This window comes from Schistocerca cancellata, chromosome 4, assembly GCF_023864275.1.
Source record: "Schistocerca cancellata isolate TAMUIC-IGC-003103 chromosome 4, iqSchCanc2.1, whole genome shotgun sequence".
NCBI classification, from domain to species: domain Eukaryota; kingdom Metazoa; phylum Arthropoda; class Insecta; order Orthoptera; family Acrididae; genus Schistocerca; species Schistocerca cancellata.
The window spans coordinates 748,548,767-748,569,409 of NC_064629.1; the positions used below are offsets into that span (position 1 = coordinate 748,548,767).

Here is a 20,643-nt window from a genome sequence, read left to right on the forward strand (position 1 = left end):
GTTCTTTCAATCTGACAGTCCGTTCTTTCCTTGTAATTCTGAAACTAAGGCAGTGCTTGGTGCTTAATGGCCTCACTGTCAATGTACTAAGCAGCAATTACAACATAAAACTTATCCAGAAGTCCAGTAGTGATTGCAAACAAGTTGTGGAAAGAAAGTCCTGTAAAAATTGATGCATTGAAGTTTTTAGTGCTTTGTGAGATCCCTATCATGGTAGGACCTTCTGTTACAGTAAGATGCCAGTCATAAGTAACAATTAAGCATATTATAATGTCACGTAGAGGAAGGTGTAAGTAGATGAATGACGAACACTAACTTCACTTAACAAAGATTTATTCAGCACTTGCACATGCAAGAGCACAGAGCGAACAGCCTCCGGCCAGAACACATACAGTATATATACAGCCACAGAACATTCCAGTACAATGATTCTTGCCATTTGTGGATACTTCTAGAATGTACTCGAACCAAATATAGAAATTAAAATTTTTCAGTTCAGGTGAGTTTTGAACGCACAACCATCCATGCAACAATCTAGTATAATAACCATTACACTACGGCGACTGTGCTACTCAGCTTCTTCTGCAACATCGCTCCCTCCTTAAAAGAACAGCATCTCTGTGTTATGTCCCCCTAGTCCGGGAATGAGTCATTGGTCGTGCATACTCAGACTACTGATGTTCGCCCTGGCGGTGATCTTCTTAGAACTTCCTTTGCCGCTACGTTCTTTGTTCCCTCTCTGTTTGTTGCCTGTTGCTGGAGCTTCGAATTTACAATGGGTTGCAGGATCCTTCTAGGGCTTCATTCGAAGGACGTGGACCGTATCTCTGATCTTTCGTCTTGTGTCGGGGTCGAAATCTTCAACTTCATAAGTAGCATCAGACAACTGTCTCACAACCTTATAAGGTACAAAGTAGCGCCTGAGGAGATTCTCAGAGAGACCAACCTTCCAAACAGAAGTGAAGATCGAGATGAGGTCACCAGGCTGGTAGACAACAGGGTGGTGGCTCACGTCATACCTTTGGCGATTGTTTTCTTGAGCCTGCAGTGTGTGGTGTCAAGCTAACTGCCGAGCTTCCTCAGCTCTGGTTAGCACCGGGCTGATGTAGTTGTTGTCCACATCATCAGGATGTAATGGAAACAGTGTCCATCATCAACTTTATCGCCTCACGACCATGCACCAGTAAAAATAGTGTAAATCCTGTGGTGTCTTGTTTTGCGGTGTTGTAGGCAGATGTCACAAAAGGTAGCACCTCATCCCAATTGCTCTGCTCAACATTGACGAACACTGATAGCATGTCCGTCAACATCTTATTAAGGCGTTCAGTAAGACCTTTAGTTTGCGGATGGTAGGCAGTCGTCATGTGATGAATAATGTTGCACCGACGACTTATCTGTCACAAGATTGAGTTGAAAAACTTTCCTTCGATCTGTAATTAACGACCTTGGAGCACCGTGTTTTAATACAAAGTCTTCTATGATGAATTTGCCTACCTGGAATGCTTTGGCTGTTTTCATGGCTTTTGTAATGGCCTAGCATGTCAGATAATCAGTGCAAACAATAATCCATCTATTGCCACTAGCAGATGTTGGAAGTCGTCCGAGGAGGTCAATCCCAACACGCTGGAAAGGCGTTTCGGCTGGTGGAATTGGTCTGAATTGGCCAGGTGGTTTCTGAGAAACTGCCATTCTCCTCTGGCACTCTCAACAGTGCGACACATAGTGATGATCACTCCTAAATAAACCTGACCAGAAAAATCCTACCATATGTCTTAATAAATCCTAAATGTCTGGCCTCAGGTGTGTCACAGAATTTCTGTAGAACATCTAAGCACATGTGTTTAGGAATCACTGGTAGCCACCTCCTTCCAAACAGATCAAAGTTTTTCTTGCAAAGTAAGCCATTAACTACCTTAAATTGTCCTTTCACATCCTCTGACTTAAGGCAAGCATAATTGAAGATATCTTGGCATCCTTCTTCTGCTCAGTAGAGAGATCCTGGAGTGCAGCAAGACAGTCACTATCTTCATCAAAGTCTTGATGGTTTTGCACAGGGTTTCTTGAGAGACAGTTGGCATCTTGGTGTTTTCTTCCACTTCTGTACACTATGGTAATGTCATATACTCTTGAAGATGTAGTGCCCACCTGGCGAGTCGTCCTGTTGGATCCTTAAGACCTGCCGACCAACAAAGTGAATGATGGTTTGAAACAACTGTGAATGGCCTTACATAGAGACACTCTCGAAATTTGCACATGGCCCAGATCACAGCAAGACATTCTCTTTCTGTAGTTGAGTAGTTTCTCTCGTCTTTTGTAATTGTCCTAGAAGCATAGGTTATAACTTTCTCTTTTCCATCCGAAATCTGCACCAGAACAGTACCGATCCCATACCCACTGTCATCTGTGTGTAGTTTGTAGGTGCTCTCTCATCATACAGACCAAGTACAGGGTCAGTCATCAGAGCTTTTCGCAGCACATCAAAAGAATCTTGTTGAGCATCACCCCCAGATAAATTTAGCATCGGCTTTTAACAACTCGTGGAATGGCCTGGCTTTGAAACAAGTCTTTGATAAAACGATGGTAATAAGAACATAATCCGAGGAAGCTTCTCATATCTCTAATACTTTTAGGAATAGGAATTCTGTTACAGTTCTCACCTTTTCTGCGTCTGGCTGCACACCTTTGTTTGACACAAGGTGCCCAAGTATTTTGATTTCTTTTGCTCCAAAGAGACACTTTCGTGGATTAAGTTTGTCTGGCTTGTTGGAGACACTTAAGAATGGCCCTCAGTCTTGTTATGAGTCCATCAAATGTCTGAGAACACTATAATGTCATCTAAATAACAAAGACACATTGTCCACTTCAGGTGCCTTAGAAGATTATCCATCATTCGTTCAAAAGTTGCTGCTGCATTACACAAACGAAACAGCATTATCTTAAACTCATACAGGCCCTTGTAGGGTGATGAATGCATTTTTTTCATGATCAGCCTCATCTACTTCGATTTGCCAGTATCCAGAGTTCATGTCCATGGTTGAGCAAAACTTAGCCCCCTTCAGACACTCCAGTGTATTGTTAATTCGTGGAAGAGGGTAAACGTCCTTTTTAGTTACCTTCTTAAGCTTCCTGTAATCAACACAAGAGCACCAACTGCCATCCTTCTTCCTGACGAGAACCACTGGTGATGACCATGGGCTCTGTGAAGGCTGAATAATGTCATTCTTAATCATTTTCTCTACCTTGTTGCGAATTATTCGACATTCCGTTGCAGACACATGGTATCCTCTCTGGCTTATTATTGTCCGCCGCTCGTGGTCTCGCGGTAGCGTTCTTGCTTCCCGAGCACGGGGTCCCGGGTTCGATTCCCGGCGGGGTCAGGGATTTTCACCTGCCTCGAGATGACTGGGTGTTTGTGTTGTCCTCATCATTTCATCATCATCCAGGAAAGTGGCGAAATTGGACTGAGCAAAGATTGGATAATTGTACGGGCGCTGATAACCACGCAGTTGAGCGCCCCACAAACCAAACATCATCATCATCATCTCTGGCTTATTGGTTGATGGTCTCCAGTGCTGATCTGGTGCTTCACTATCAGTTTGTCTAATTTGCTCTTCACCTGTGGATTGAAGCCTTTAGATAACTCTTGAAGAATGGCAAGTAGCTTCTTCTGTTGTTCCTTAGTGAGATTTGGTGATTGTCGAGCTCGAAGGTCTTGTCTCGTATTGGTAGTGCTAATTTCGTCCACAGACTCTGCATAGGAGGTTTCTATGACGCTCAGCTGGTCTGCAATTAGTGGCTCAGCATTTGCTACGCACATGCGTCTTGGAAGGATCTGCAGTTCTCTGCGACAGTTAACTATCCACAATTCACTGAATCCATTCTTAAACGAGACGACAGAGGCTGGGATGACCAAGTTATTATTTAATGGTATGCTTCTTTCACATTCCACTAAAAGATCCATGTGTTGATGCATGGCATGACGCATGGCAGTTACCCTTCTAGCGCTGACTGCAGGAATGATCACTTCATCCAGCACACAGTCTTCACACACTCGGATGTGCATCTTCCTGTCCACAGTATCTCATCTCGTCTAGCATAATCTTCGAGCAACCACAATCTATAATTGCTTGAGAAGCTTTCAAAAAGTCCCATCCGAGAATGACGTCATGACTACACTCTTCTAAGACAATGAATTCTAAGGGCTGTGTATGGCCATTTATACCCACATGAATGACACATCTTCCTGTAGGTTTTACATATTTCTCATTAGTCACCTTCAGTAGAGATGTTTTGCTGTCAACAAATAGTTTTCTGCAATTGGTGATGGTACTTCTCCTAAAGGGCTGAATATGATGCTCCAGAGTCCACAAGGGCTTGGGCTGGTCGTCCATCCATGAAGATATCGACGTAGTTTGCTGTCATTTTTGTATTGGTTGATGGCGGAGGATTTTTCTCTTCGGCAGCCTCACCTCCAAGGAAGGTCGCACCCTTTAGTTTTCCAGGTTGCGGCAGTTAGGTGATTGGCTGGAGCTTCTAAACGGCGATGGAGACCTTGATCGGCGTTTTGGGGAGTGTACTCTCCAGTGGCTAGCTTGTGGCAATGGTGACCTACGTCATCCTGCACCCACATCTTCTTGTTGATTTTCGTCGTCCCGGAGTTGGCGTCTGCTAAGATCGGTCTGCTCTCTTCCGGTGCAGGCATCATCAAATATCCTCCGCCTTTTTCAGCAATAGTGCACCACATGTCCCAGTTGTCTGCAGTGGAAACATACTGGTTGGTTATTCTGGGTGCTCAAGACATCAGTTTTCCTTGGTGCCCAAACAGGTTCTTCATGCAGCAATGCAGGAATGTAACTTCGCCTGAGTCTCGACTTTCTTAACATTTCAAAGGGAAATGAAGGATGAGAGATTAGGTTCAGTGTGTGTTCTCCTTCCTCTCTTGTGACATCTTGAAGCATCTCGGTTTTCTGCTCGCCATGCAATCGAAGTGCCTTCTGAACTTCCTCTCTCACTATCTGATGGCAAACACTTGTGAAATCAGTTTCTTCCTCCATCACAGACATCGATATGGTGTTTGGAAGCCGTTCAAACTTCTTGCGTGTAATTCTTTTTTGATACATTGTCTCGATATACTGGCACCATTTTATGAAGTCATCTGCTGTGAAACCATCTTCATTAGTAGGGCTTGATACATGTCCTCAGCAACACCCTTCATAAGATGTGCAACCCTATCTTCCTCCCTCATTCGAGGATGCTGACGTTTCTCCTGGACTCTGTGCCCTGCAGTTTAATTAATCTTCAGCCTTGCAGTTCTGTTGTTGTGTGTTGCCGAAATACTTGCACAGTTCTGCCTGGAATATTACCTAGCTTGTGAACTTCTCCTCGCTGTTTTCATACCATTGTTTGGCAGTGCCCTCCAACTAAAAAAATACGTTAGCCAAATACACAGTGACATCCCATTTGAGCTGGCCGGAGTGGCCGTGTGGTTCTAGGCGCTACAGTCTGGAACCGAGCGACCGCTACGGTCGCAGGTTCGAATCCTGCCTCGGGAATGGATGTGTGTGATGTCCTTAGGTTAGTTAGGTTTAATTAGTTCCACGTTCTAGGTGACTGATGACCTCAGAAGTTAAGTCGCATAGTGCTCAGAGCCATTAGTCATCCCATCTGTTAAATTTGGCTATATGCTTGTATACCTTCAGCTACTTGGTTGGATCTTGGCCATCGTCACCAGGGAACCTGGAAGGTGGTCTCATGTGGTGGCACACAGTTGCTGTCATCGTGACCTCTTCTTCTGTCTCAGATAGATTGCGATTTGTTGAATATGGCTCAAACTCGGGTTTCTTGCCATGTAAAAGGCGGTTCTGTTGTAGCCTGATGGGAGCCAATGTGTCGTTGATAATGTGTACTATCACAAGTTTCAATACCCAGTGTCTCCACCAGAATAATGTCACTTAGAGGGAGGTGTAAGTAGATCAATGACAAAAACTAACTTCACTTAACGAAGGTTTATTCAGCACTTGCACATACAAGAGTGTGGGGCGAACTGCCTCTGGCCATATATAATCTCAGAACATTCCAGTACAGTGATTCTTGCCATTTGTGGATACTCCTAGAATGTACTCGAACCGAATGTAGAAATTAAAATTTTCAGGTCAGGTGAGTTTTGAACGCACAATGCAACAATCTAGTATCATAACCACGACACTACGGCGACTGCGCTACTTGGCTTCTTCTGCGACAATATCATCTACTCACTACAAGTTGCCAGATTTTATGAGAACTTCACTTTACGCTTCTGTCACAGTTTATTTTCTTCCAACATGTGAAGTATTTGCCACAAACTGTAAGTAATGGATCAGTTTTGACAAATCCTTCATGTGCTGTGAGATGGCCAAGTAGCGCTCACATCAAAGTGAAGAAGAGTTTATCATCTTCAAGAATATTGACAAATGTGTGGCCATAAATCTGATGTTGAATATGTTGGAGAATATGAAATACTGCAATAGGTAGTGTTAACATTTGTTGCTCTTTTGTTCTCAGAAGTTGGCTGCTCTGTTCCCAGTTGTCAGTCTTAAACTGCTGTGGATGGGGAGGTTCTGATGTCTGATGATAGTCAGTGACTGCCTGTGGTTAACTGTGTGTGTGTGTGTGTGTGTGTGTGTGTGTGTGTGTGTGTCAAATCATAATTTCAAACAATGGAAACTTCAACTAGGAATATCAACAATATAAGAAAAGGAAAACTGAGGGACATCCTACCTGAAATAGTTCCCACCCCTCCTAAAGTGGTGTTTCATCGCCCACTCAACCTCCACAACATCCTAGTCCATCATATGCCACTCCCAGTTCCAACCCCTTGCCACAACTATTGTATCCTTTTGGAAGACCTAAGTGTAAAACCTGTCCAATCCACCCACCGAGCACTTGATTTTCCAGTCCTGTCACAGGTTTATTCTACCCCATCAGAGGCCTTGCCACCTGTGGAAACAGTCATGTCATTTACCAGATCTGCTGCAATCATTTCACAGCTTTTTATATTGGTATGACTACCCACCAACTGTCCACTAGAGTGAATGGCTACTGCCAAACTGTGGTCAAGAGCACAGTAGACCACCCTGTGGCACACCATACAGCTGAACATAACACTTGATTTCAGTGACTGCTTCACTACCAGAGCCATCTGGATCCTTCCCTCCATCACCAGCTTTTCTGAACTGTGCAGATGGGAGTTATCCTTAAAACACATTGTTCACTCCCATACTTACTCTGGCCTCAACCTACGGTAACATACTGTCCCCACACCTTCCTCACAGCAGTTTTCACCCCATCTATCCCCATTTTCATCTCCTACCCTGTTTATTTGCAGACCTCTGCCAATGCATCTGCCCATCTTTCCCTGCTTCTCTCATTTTTTGCTCCTTTTTTCCCCATCTCCTTGCCCCACAACCTCCTAATGCTGTGCCTGTTGACATTATAGTCCCTGCACACACCACCAGACAGCATTAGTCTCTCCCCCCACCTTACACCATCCCTTCCCCTCCCCTCCCCTCCCCTCCCCTCCCCAGATTGTTGCTTGCATCCTATATGATGATGCATTCTGTCCTGAGATGCAGGAGTTGGTGGTCATGTGTGCATTAGGTGTGCTTGCTTCTGTGTGTGAATAGCATGTGTCTTGTTTACTGATGAAGGCTGTGGCCAAAAGCTGTATGTCTCTTTTAATTGTGCCTGTCTGCAACTTGATGTGTCTTCTTTATGGTAAGTAGCACTCTTGTCTTTTTCTACATTGTCAAATCATAATTTGTTTCCTTACAGGCAAATTTTGCATCAGTAATGTTTTGTGTGTCTTGAATGTGTATTATTGTAATGTTACTGTTATGTGATACCTAGGCACCATTTCATATAAATAGTTTACACACACACACACACACACACACACAATTTGTGGACACAATGCAAAAGGTAATGTAACCTGAAATATTATGTAACCACTCATGTCTCAGTTGTGAAATACTGAAATACTGTTCTACAGTTTCTATTATTTTGTCACTTTTATTTGTTTCACAGTTGCTCTAGCAACATAATTAAAAATAAATTTAAGGAAAACCTTAAGCCCAGGGGAAATTTCACACATTTTAGATTCATTTGATGTTGCCAGCTGTTCAGCTTTGTACTTGATTGCAAGTGACAAAGACAGTGATGTTCATAAGGATACCAATGATAGTGGTGTTAAGTGTTGTTGGTAAGTTTTAGCTGTTTATAATGCAATTCAGTCAACAAAAGTGAAACTACATGTACAAATTTCATAGTTTCAAATTCTACATCGCCTCCATGTGTTGTATGGTATCCAAACAAGGACAGTGACTTAGTAACGTTCCTGCATTCTGTGTTGTTCACAAAAATAATATTGATCCTTCAGTAGAAAAGACACCATATTTCTACTACTGCTATATGTGTGGTATCGACGTTCAATACCACACTTGTTAGGGGTTGCAGTTATTGGCCGCAGTCATTATTAGTATCGTTGGACCCTCGAGTTGCGACCAGCGCCACTAGTGGTGCTCCCGCTCAGAACGTAAAGTAGCGTAGCTTTCAGCTGATAGGAAGCAACCTCTAACAAGGCGCTTAGTAACGTATGGTCTAAGTGAGACCTCAATAGCTATCTGTTCATAATCATATGTATGCAGCCAAGAAGAATCCTGTACAACCAGTTAAGTACTATATATATATATATATATATATATATATATATATATATATATATAATTTTTTACCAATGACTCTTAATTATTTTAGTTATTGTGCAGCCAGCATCTTTTCGACGTTAATGACAAACCTGTTGTGATTTGTGTGTTTCTGTTTAGCATTGGCCACCAGTCAGCATTTGCAATGACTTCGTTCGTCGTTGTCATAACAATATGTTCACTCATGAAGTACTAGAAGTGACAGACACAACATGGTATGCCTTTTTAAATGCTGAATGCAATTTCTCTCTCTCATTAAGTGAAATTCATTGCTTCATAGCAAATAATTTGATTGGAAGATACCCAAAGGAACCTAACTACTGAACATACTAGTCAAGTAACCCAGCATTGGGGATGGATGTTCTTGCTGACATTGTTGTTAAATAGATCGGAGAAAATTTTAAAACAAGAAAATCATTTTGTGGACAATGACAAAATCGCTGAACATGGAGTAAGTGAAATGATTATATTCACGGATCAGAACCACAGGCAGTTCTAAGGTACCAGATATTGGCCCATGTTGAAACACCCATATTACTAAGTGGTGTAGCCTCCAAGGTCGGCAGTGCAGGCGCTGTAAAATCCAGTCAATCACACAGATGGTGAATACTGCCCTCAGATATGTTGTGCCATGTCTACTCGACCTGTTCACATAGTTCTGAAAGACAAGTCCTTGTCGTCCCATCATATTCCACACATGCTCGATTGGAGACATCTAGAAATTGTGCAGGCCTACCAAGAATGGTAAAAGAACTGTTCTAACCACATTCTTCATGTACCAAGCACTAGTGTCCCCTCCAGAAACACCAAAGGTGAAAGAGATGCAGCTTATCACACCCTAGGCTGTAAAGCCTGGGATGGGGTCAGTGTGTCTAGGACAAATGGTCACTTCAAGACAGTACTCAGCAGGTCTGTCGCAGACACAAGTGATAATCACTTGCATGCAGGCAGATCTGTTTTTATTGCTGAATACCATGGCATGCCATTCCATTTTCCAAGTGATTCTTTGACATTACCAGTCAAGCCATGCAAGTCGATGCTGTGGCATGAGTGGAAGACAAGCTAGAGGTGCACATGCTTGCAGTCACCCTGCTAACAGCCATTTGCAACAGTTCGTGTTGACGTGTCTGGGCTTACAAGCACACTTATCTGTGCTGTGGTCGCTGTACAATCTGCCACTACTACCCTTACAACACAACACTCCTCATGAGTGTCTGTACTGTGTGGACATCCAGAACCTCATCTACAGATGTGAGAATGCTCACATGACCACTGATACCAGCATTGTTGCACAAGTGAGTCTGGCATATCCAACTTGCATGGCAGTTCTTAGAAAAGAGTCATCTTGTCACTAGGAAGGCCACAATTTGACCCCTTTAAAACTTGCTCAGTTGGCTGTAGGAAGCAAGAATGCGTCTCTGTGTCATGGTTGCCTGCTTCCTTCACACGTTTGCGCCATAGTGAGCCTTCTAGGTGTCGCCATTCCTATTAAAGGTTAGACACAGATTGTGCTGTAGTAGCTATGCTACTACGCTATCTCTTGGCAAACGGTACTGAAACAATTATCAGTACATCTACTGTCCCTCTAGTGTCATATGCTGTCATCATATCGAGATCAACATTCTTTCCAGGTGGCTTCCTTCCTTCCTTCCTTCCTTTCCAAGAAAAACCTGCAGTGAATATTGATATAATAATTTGACATTCCTTATATCATGTATTCTCGTAAGTGCTGGTTCTTATTTCTACATTATTCCAGTTTCTCCTTGCAGTGACTGTCGGTTTCTTTTTCTACATGCAGGCTTCATCTTATTTATCATATTTACACTATTTCAGTTCAGTGCTTTAATCATAAGAGCTTTAAAGAAATTGCACAAAATGGCGAAACTTTTTCACGGTGAATGCATACCATCCGGATGTTTTGTTGAGTGTTACAAAACTATGAAATGCTTCCTTTATGAGCTTAGCCTGTGTTACATTGTTGCAGTTTTGTGTCACTTATCATCAGAATTTTAGGTCACGTACCTAAATGAGTAAAACTGTCTCAATTTGATGAGAAATTTGGTTAAACATGTCTGTGGCAGTCATCAGAGCTTCTTCTGTCATGTAAAAGATTTGTCACAAACTGTAAGTAATGTACCAGTTTTGGCGAATCTTTTACGTGCTGGGAGGTGCACAAGTAGCTTCCACTTCAAAGGAACGAGTGAAGCTGGAACTGGTGTTGAGGTATGTGAGTTTGCCACATTTATTATGTTGTGGGTCTTTTACTTCTGATTTTTGTTGAAATTATGGAGGACAGGTTTATACATTTATTATTACATTATTTAATTGAATTTCCTTTTGAGAATATTAAGGGTGATCTGTTTGGCAGGAGAGCTTCTGAAAGTTTGGAAGGTAGGAGACGAGATACTGGCAGAAGTAAAGCTGTGAGTACCGGGCGCGAGTCGTGCTTCGGTAGCTCAGATGGTAGAGCACTTGCCCGCGAAAGGCAAAGGTCCCGAGTTCGAGTCTCGCTAGGGCACACAGTTTTAATCTGCCAGGAAGTTTCATTGAACAAAATATTTTTTATTCAAGACAGTCGGTTTCAACAGTCTTTGATGTCATCTTTAGGTCTGAAACATGTTATGTAGTAAAACTTGTTAATTTTACGTTAACTTCACAGTGTCAAGTGAATAAAACTCGGCATGTTCTAGAAGTTTGTCATCACTGTGTGTCTTTAAATAATATAGCAATGACAAATGTCCATAATGTGCTGAGTTTTATACGCTTGACACCTTGTGTGTGAGGTAAACATAAAATGAACATGTTTTACTTCAAAAAATATTGCGACCTGAAGACTGTTGAAACAGGTTTTTTGGAATAAGGAAATATTTTGTGTGATCTTGGCTTTTGTATGGTTTTTACATTATTTGAATTTTTGGAATCCAACTTACATAACTAGTAAAACTTAGTTATGTGCAGCTGTAATTTGAAACTTTTTGTCTGGAAATTTCTGATGTCCTTCATCAAACCAAGAAATGCAGTAATAACTCTAAAATCAGATTTGCAAGTTTGATGTTCCATTAGGCCATTCTGATTCAGTTTTGAAATGACCCAAACATCCATTCTCTCAAATGGAGTTACTTTTCAGACTCAAAATATTTTCAGGGATCACTGTTGGACTAGGAGCACGGCTAGAAAGAATGTAGCAGTGACTGGATTAGTTACTGGACTGTTAAGAGTAAAAGAAAAGAATTCATAAAAGTGGTGGGTCCCTACCAGACTTACAGGGCATCATTTTCTGCCCACAAAAACATTGATGGAAGGCATGTAATGCCAAAATAAAACCTCAGTGTTACTTAAAACTACTAAGAAAAACATGTATATGTCCCCCACTGTTGTGACAGTTTGCGGTTACTTGTTATTTTAGTTTGTGGGACTGGAGTAATATGAAACTGTATGAGCTAAAGGGACTGTTTTTTAGGTTGATCAGGATTGTGTAGGTGCTCTTCCTTTTGCGAGTCTGATGGGCTAGCAAGGGAGAGAGAAGTCCATTGGTGTTAAGAATGGCCACAGCAAAGGTAGCAAGTTCATGAAAACTAGTTACTTTTTCATCAAGCTAGTGCAGATACAGGTGCATGCCCAAGCGTGGTGGGTACAGCCTGACGTGGATCATGGCAGTTTTGTACTGGTGCAGTAGAGGCAGTCACTCCTGAAGGACACGCGTGTTTCTGGGAGGCAGTGCACGTAGGCAGGAGACCTACCAGATGAATGTGGCGAGTGGTGTGGCATGTGTCAAAAGGCAAGCATATAGCCACCCACTAAGCCTGTGCTACTAACTGTTTAGGACATTACTGCCTTGATTGTGCGATGCTCTCCACACAGGAAAAGGAAAATGAGACATAAGAGTTAAATATTCTTTCTTTGTTAGTATATTGGAAGAAAATCCATGTATCTACAACCACATCAGTGTGAAATAGAACAGAAACACTCAAAGCATGGGAAAGGATTGCTTGTAAAAAATAGATAACTTAATAATTGTAATTCATTTAATTTATTTGTGAACGTTAATGGAGACATGAAATTAAATAGAATTACGTTCGGTGGCTTTCTATAAAACCTCTGCAAATTTTCAACAATTTGCTGGATGTAATGTAATATCAGATTCTTTTGGTATATAACTGCATCCACACTTGGTTCTGAAAAGACAGTGCTCCACTAGGATTAAGAAAGAAACTAAGGAGTGTATTACTCAATTTCATAGTATTGTTCATAGGTCACCTTTGGAATTCTGGCATTTGGTGTGAAATCTCAATAGGACTGTCTGCCTTGTAAAGAGGTGACATATGACATAGAACATAATCGGAAATCCATACAAAGTTATGAAACACACAGATAGCTTAGTCGTGCCAATTCTATTTGTGTAAAAAGTTACTGAAGCATCAAGCACCTAGATTTTCTCCACTACCTTACCGAAAGAACATCCTACAGGCGTACTTCCCCTGGATAATTCATAACAACTTTCCATTGGTTATTTGTCTTATTGTTGATATGTTGGATTGTGCTGCTTCTCACACAATGTAGCAGACAGACAATTCAGTTGTGATGATGGAATCTGGTAATGAGTTTCTTTAACATGTAACGAAGGACAAAACAGGTCAAATAACAATAAAATTTGAAATGTTTTCTGAAGTATTCCTGGTGTGACTGATCAGTGGTTTAATACTGGTAAACATATGTAATGTAGTCATGGAATGACTGATAATAATGAAGCATTGGTGACAGTATGCATTATAATTTCTTAAAAGGTGCGTCAAAGAACACTGTTCAGACAGTTGTTTCCTAAGGAAGTGGCAGTCCTGGGGATTAAATGAATTAAGCCACATTATCACCTCAGACAATAATGTTATAGGAAAAACTGATACATCAATAAAAACAGAACATTAAACAAATCTCTGCTCTAGGCTCTGCTCTTTAAAGTTACTCCGTAGTGAGAGGACAAGTTCAGTAGCAGATCAATTTTATTATGTTTCAGAAGAATTGACAGATAAACTATAAAAATAGCAATCAGGATGAACAATAAAATTAAAGGAAACCTACATGAGAAGGGAAATGATTATGACAGTTCATATTCTGTCTTAATGTAAGACCTCAGATTTTGCTGTCCTGTCAAGGCACTTTACCAGAGTTACAGAACAGTTAGCCACTGAATCTTTCTTATTCATAGGAGGTATGACTAAAAAAAATGCCTTTAGTCACAACTTTTCATTTTTGAGGGTGTTTCCTTCTAAATCAAGGTAGTGTACATTGTATAGCTTGGACCTAAAAGCAGCATGTTTGTGTGGTGGGATGGCATGGTGAGTTGTCCAGTGTTACGTCTGTGTTTGTGCGTTTTCTGTGTATGCAGAACTTACTTTTTTGTGGGTGATTTTAAGATTCAGTAATTGTCCTCATGTTCTATACATAATTTTATGTTTTTGTGGAAATATACAGACATAACACTTGACAACTCATTATGCCACCCCACAACACTGAAACATGCTGCATTTAGGTCCATGCTACACAGAGTGCACTCCCTTGATTTAGAAGAAAACACCCTCAAAAATGAGATAGACGCAATACAGAGCATTGCCATAAGTAATGGCTACACAACCAAAACAACTGACAATTTCAACAGACACGTACACAAAAGTAAGACAACAAATGGCCACACTGTGAAAGAAGAGAGAATATTCGCCGATATCCAATACCTGGGCCCCATATCACAGAAACATCGCTAACCTTTCCAGAAAAACAAACGTAACAATTTCATTCGCAATGAATAATAAGTTGGGAAACTTACTCGTCCATAACATAAAATCAAATACACAAGCATACAACAGTGGCAGAGTGTACAAAGTAACATTCCCAGTTATTCTGCCTACTATCTAGGGAAAACAGGCAGAAACTTCAAAACCCATTTTCAAGAACACTGAAATGCTTTCAGGTTAAACCATTTCGAAAAATCAGTAATTGCAAAACATATATTGGAAACGAAACATGTCATAAACAGTATAGAAGCAGTTCGGTAGTACTACATAATGAATCCAGTGGTAAGACCCTAAATGTGTTAGAACAACTGGAGATATACCTTCATAAAATCAAAAAAAAAAAAAAATCAGAATCTATGTTAAATGAACAAACAGATTTTGCAAGCTATAGTTACTAAAGTAATATTAAAGACGTAACCTAAATTTATCTCCTGCATATGGCAATTGTTTAATAGTTATATCTTCAGCACTGAGAATAAATTCATCTTTGACAATACCATGTACAAAAACATCTGTGAAATGTTTAGAAATGTATGTGAAAATGTGCCTCTTGAATGAAATGACATGTACGAAAACAATGGAGAAAAGAAAGTTTGATGGTGCTAAAACTTAAAAAACGCTTTTCTTGGATTATGTGGTAAGTTCACACTGTTCACCTTTTCCACTATTTCATACATACGCGAATTCTTTACAGACAAATGGAAAAACTGGTAGAAGCCGAACTCGGGGAAGATCAGTTTGGATTCCGTAGAAATATTGGAACACGTGAGGCAATACTGACTGTACGGCTTATATTAGAAGAAAGATTAAGGAAAGGCAAACCTACGTTTCTAGCATTTGTAGACATAGAGAAAGCTTTTGACAATGTTTACTGGAATACTCTCTTTCAAATTCTGAAGGTGGCAGGGGTAAAATACAGGGAGCAAAAGGCTATTTACAATTTATACAGAAACCAGGTGGCAGTTATGAGTGTTGAGGGGCATGAAAGGGAAGCAGTGGTTGGGAAGGGAGTGAGACAGGGTTGTAGCCTCTCCCTGATGTTATTCAATCTGTATATTGAGCAAGCAGTAAAGGAAACAAAAGAAAAATTCGGAGTAGGTATTAAAATCCATGGAGAAGAAATAAAAACTTTGAGGTTCACTGATAACATTGTAATTCTGTCAGAAACAGCAAAGGACTTGGAAGAGCAGTTGAACGGAATGGAGTATCTTGAAAGGAGGATATAAGGTGAACATAAACAAAAGCAAAATGAGGATAATGGAATGTAGTCGAATTAAACTGGGTGATGCTGTGGGAATTAGATTAGGAAATGAGACACTTAAAGTAGTAAAGAAGTTTCGCTATTTGGGGAGCAAAGTAACTCATGGTGTTTGAAGTAGAGAGGATATAAAATGTAGACTGGCAATGGCAAGGAAAACGTTTCTGAAGAACAGAAATTTGTTAACATCGAGTATTGATTTTTGTGTCAGGATGTCGTTTCTGAAAGTATTTGTATGGAGTGTAGCCATGTATGGAAGTGAAACCATGGACGATAAATAGTTTAGGCAAGAAGAGAATAGAAGCTTTTGAAATGTGGTGCTACAGAAGAATGCTGAAGATTAGGTGGGTAGATCACATAACTAATGAGGAGGTACTGAATAGAATTGGAGAGAAGGAGAGTTAGTGGCACAACTTGACTAGAAGAAGTGATCGGTTGGTAGGACATGTTCTGAGGCATCAAGGGATCACCAAGTTAGTATTGGAGGGCAGCGTGGAGGGTAAAAATCACAGAGGGAGACCAAGAGATGAATACACTAAGCAGATAATGAAGGATGTAGGCTGCAGTAGGTACTGGGAAATGATGAAGCTTGCACTGGATAGAGTAGCATGGAGAGCTGCATCAAACCAGTCTCCGGACTGAAGACAACAACAACATACATATTTGCCGCATTTGATTCGAGATATTCACAACTTAACATTAAACCTTTTCGTGATATGAATATGCATTTCACCTCATTCAAGAGAAGAAATATAGCATGTATTAACACGAATTGCACCTGATGATGGACCCACAGGGTCCGAAATGCATCCTGTAATTAATAAAACACAAAAAGTTGGAACTGAAGGCGTTCTTTAATTCATACATCCAGTGTATTGAATACGGTCATGTTTCAAGCTGCAAAATATTGATAAAATTAAATGGTTTCTTATGGCTGAAACATTTCTTCTTCTGTCAACAAAGTTCATAGCAGACTCAAATCCCTTCACAGCAAATGTATTGATGCTGGTGACATAACTTAAACATACTGTGTTCTGTATATCATTAGGAAAATACATTTAATTTCCACTGGTCTCTGGGCCACACCATTTTTGTCCAATAATACATGAACAGTAATAGTTACTGAATGCTTCATTAATGAAACTCTTAGCGGAGAAAATAAAAACCGGAGAATACATTATATAGCTAACTCTGCCACTGTAACTTCACCTATCTCTAGTTTTAAACTTGAAATAACTTTAATGCGATGTTAATTTAAAATGGTAATGTGACTGACTTCATAAATCCCTTATGATAGAGAAAAACGAGCTACAACTCAGCATAGAGTATAGCCGGAGTTGAGTGGCACATTGTAACACATCACAGCCAAATGTCAAAATATATAACCTGTTTACTTGAGACTGGAGACAAGTGTGGCTCTCCTTCCAGGGGAAGGAAAAAAAAATTTGGTATGTTAATTAAGTTTAGTTCACAGCAATGTATTACCTAAAATGTACCAAACATAAACTGACCAGTGACATTATTTTTCAGTATAAATTTTTCAAAATATACACAGTAGTTAGTTTATTTTGAAGTATCATGACAACTATAAGCAATAATGGAGACATTAAGTTAGCAAACTGAAGTGTCAGACTAAAAAGTGCTAAAGAATCTGTTTTTTAATCAAAATTGAATGTGATACATTGCATAGCAGATAAAATGTGTGAACTTGTTTTCAATTTTCTACATGAAAAGTAAGTTTTACTGAGAAACTGCAGAAACATATTTAGCTTTTTCGTTCACATAAAACAATTACGTTAACTGAATCTAGAACACCATAATCTTTTGAAAAAGACATTGTGCTACCTTACTTTTATTGGGTTTCGAGTCAGATGTGTGCCATGCCACTGCCACACTGCACACATCACTTCTTGCGCCATGCTGGTAGGTACCCTGCTTCACACAGCACTGAGTAGTGCCCCCTAAAGCTAGTGGGTCACTTGCAGGCCAGAGCAACTGTTTGTAGCACAGCTAGGTGAAGGCTTCAATGGTGGGAAGCCTGGTAGTGTTGAACCTCGGTGCTAGTGGTTCTTATTGAACACAAGGGTTCACTGTGCTCTTATCAGTGAACTGCACTGCTGGCAGTTCTTCAGGCTTGGGCATTGGTAACATTCTTGCACCAATTTGTTTTCCATCTCGTGACAACAGCATGCCATTCCATTGGGGCCACCATGCTGCATTGATGAGTTTCTTACTGGAATAGTGCCAGATTGTCTCATTAGGTATTTCAACCAACCATTGACAGTTATTAGCAAAGGGTTGAATTATATCTGAGCCAGTAATGTGGGGAAACTCGGTAAACATGTATCAGGATTGGAGATCATTAGTAGTTGCTCCTGAAAGGCATTGCCACAGTGCTCATGAAACTCCTTTATATACCAAATTTAGATTAAATTGTCACATTGTCATGAGTGTGGACCTTTCTGTTCTGTGTACATTGCCCTAATACATCTTATTGTGGTCCATTTTGAAATCGTAACCACCCAAAACACTTAGTTTTTCAAATTACACAGTCTCTTCTGTTGCAGGCCCAGCATTTGTGGGAGAAATGGTGTGATGGAGGATACCTTAGCCAGAGCCCAGATATTGTGAACTGAGAGAGAACTTGTGAATATGCCAGTCTTGTTCAGTGTGGTATGGGAAACAGCCATTGTCAAGATTGAGGTTAAATCTTTTTATTGGGTAAATCAGATGTGTTTGTCTGGAGGCAACATTGCCTGTGAAAACCAATGGTCCAGTATTGAGTCTTGGCCAGTTGCAAATGGTAATTAGCAGGCAAGGTCTTCACCACATTCTAAGACATTGATACAGGCAGTCAACCTCCCTGCTTCTTAGACATTTTGTTGAACGTATTGAAAATTATTACAGCGGCTTCTGTCATGTAAAAGACTTGCCACAAACTGTGGTTAATTGACCAGTTTGGGCAAATCCTTTACGTGTTGGGAGGTGCTAAAGTTGCGTTTATATCAAAATGAAGAAGAGTGATGTGATTTTAGTTAAATGAACTGTAGCTACTTGGAATAGAAGTTGCAAGTTGTATGTAAAAAATACATTGTATTTTTAACATACTTAACTGATACAGTTTGTTTCATAGTAATGAAAAGAGCTGCAAAATTTATACGTACATACATAAAGCATCCTCCAAGTGTCTGGGAGGAGCTGCAGTTGAGCCCCTCCCTTCCTCCCACACGCACAGTATCCAGGCTGACCTAGTACAGACAACTTATAAGGCAGAGAAACAACAAGGAAGCTGAAGCCAAGTTTCAATGTAATGGATTCCACATGCCTGTAGTGGCTTGTGAAGCAATGTTTATTTCTACTTCCAGAACAGTCAACATGAAGTGCATTTTGTGTGTCGGAATACTAAATATTTGTCTTTTAATTTTGAATGTAATCTCTGTCAAGTAGTATGTAGTATTAATTGTGAGGACATTTAAAAGCAGTTGACAGACTGGTTTTTGTTTCTACATATTTGTTTGAACCAAGTGGCATACAGGATGACATCTGTTTAGAGACAGTGAAAGTGCACTTGTGAAGAGGATTTTTTGTACAGCACACCTTGGTATCCGAAGGATTTCCCACAGACTGCAAATAAGAGTTCAGTCTTGGGAGGTCCTTTGGTTATGAGTGTGTGCTCAGGTGACACTTGTAAGTGAAGGAAAGTCAACTTCTGATTTTTCTGGATTTCTTGAAGTATTCGTGTTCTGACTATTGATCAGTGGTTAGTGTCACAGTATTATTCCTGTATTCAGCCTTAAATTGCTCTGCATCATGAATGGCAATAAAATGGTTGTAATTGCTCAGATGTGGGCCTTTTATGAATAGTATTTACCATATAATGAAACTGCAGTATTAGCTTCTCTCTCTCTCTCTCTCTCTCTCTCTCTCTCTCTCTCTCTCTCTCTCCCCCCCCCCCCACCTCCCCCTCCCCTCTTCCTCCCCCATCTATATTCTTTAACCATTTCAATAAGAGCCTCTGTGCATGGCCTGCATGCAGTTACCTAGCACCTTATTTGGTTGAAAACTAATTGTTAACAAGACTTGAACATGATGAAACAAATTCAGTCACCACTATGAGCAGCTCACGGCCATATAGCACATTTACTGGTCTCACTAGCTTTGACAAACATGTCGTTTTCCTCAATACATATTCTCTCTACATTAATTCAATAACATTTTTTCATTTGTATGAAAATTTTTACATGTATGTAGCATTATTTTCAGCCTTTAGATACACTGTTGTACTGTTTTGAGCCTAATGTGAATTTTGGAATTTGTTGTCTGTCCTGTTCCATCTGCTGTAAACTTCTCTAATGGTAATTGGAAGTTCTCATTTTGGGAATTGGCTATTAACAGATTTTATTTCAGGGGTCCCAACCCCATTCCTCACACTATTCATTTCATAAGCTACTGTTTGTAAACTTCGTTGATACTAAATGGAAGTTTCAAATTTTAGATCATATTTAACCTTCCTCCTTACCCCCCCCCCCCCTCCCCCCTTCTTTCCAGTTTTTATAATAATTTAATACTTTTTACTACATTCATGTTAAAATTTCTATGCATTCTTACTTTTACAAGGTGGTTTTATGGTTCCATTTTTACACACATTCTTATGTCTGTTCAGTTTTATCATTTTAGATTAACAGTGGGCTTATGCAAGACACAGTTCTCATCTCCATTTTAATGTACATAGTGTACTCAATGCAGTCTGTTCATATTTCGTATGCACACAGAGTTAGTGCCCTCTGCACATAGCTTTCCTGAGTGCTAGGACCCATAAATTTGGGTAGCCGGCTTTTACTAATTGCCATATGCATACTGT

General features: G+C 40.3%; 1 long non-coding RNA gene across 1 annotated transcript in view; it reads left to right on the forward strand.

Annotated features, from left to right (window-relative positions):
- LOC126184129 (uncharacterized) overlaps positions 1-19,707 on the forward strand; it is a 33,310-nt gene extending 13,603 nt beyond the window's left edge. Inside the window, exon 3 of the long non-coding RNA XR_007536826.1 lies at positions 18,350-19,707. This is a non-coding gene — a long non-coding RNA (uncharacterized LOC126184129). The remainder of the gene's footprint in view (positions 1-18,349) is intronic.
- Positions 19,708-20,643: the final 936 nt, after the last annotated feature.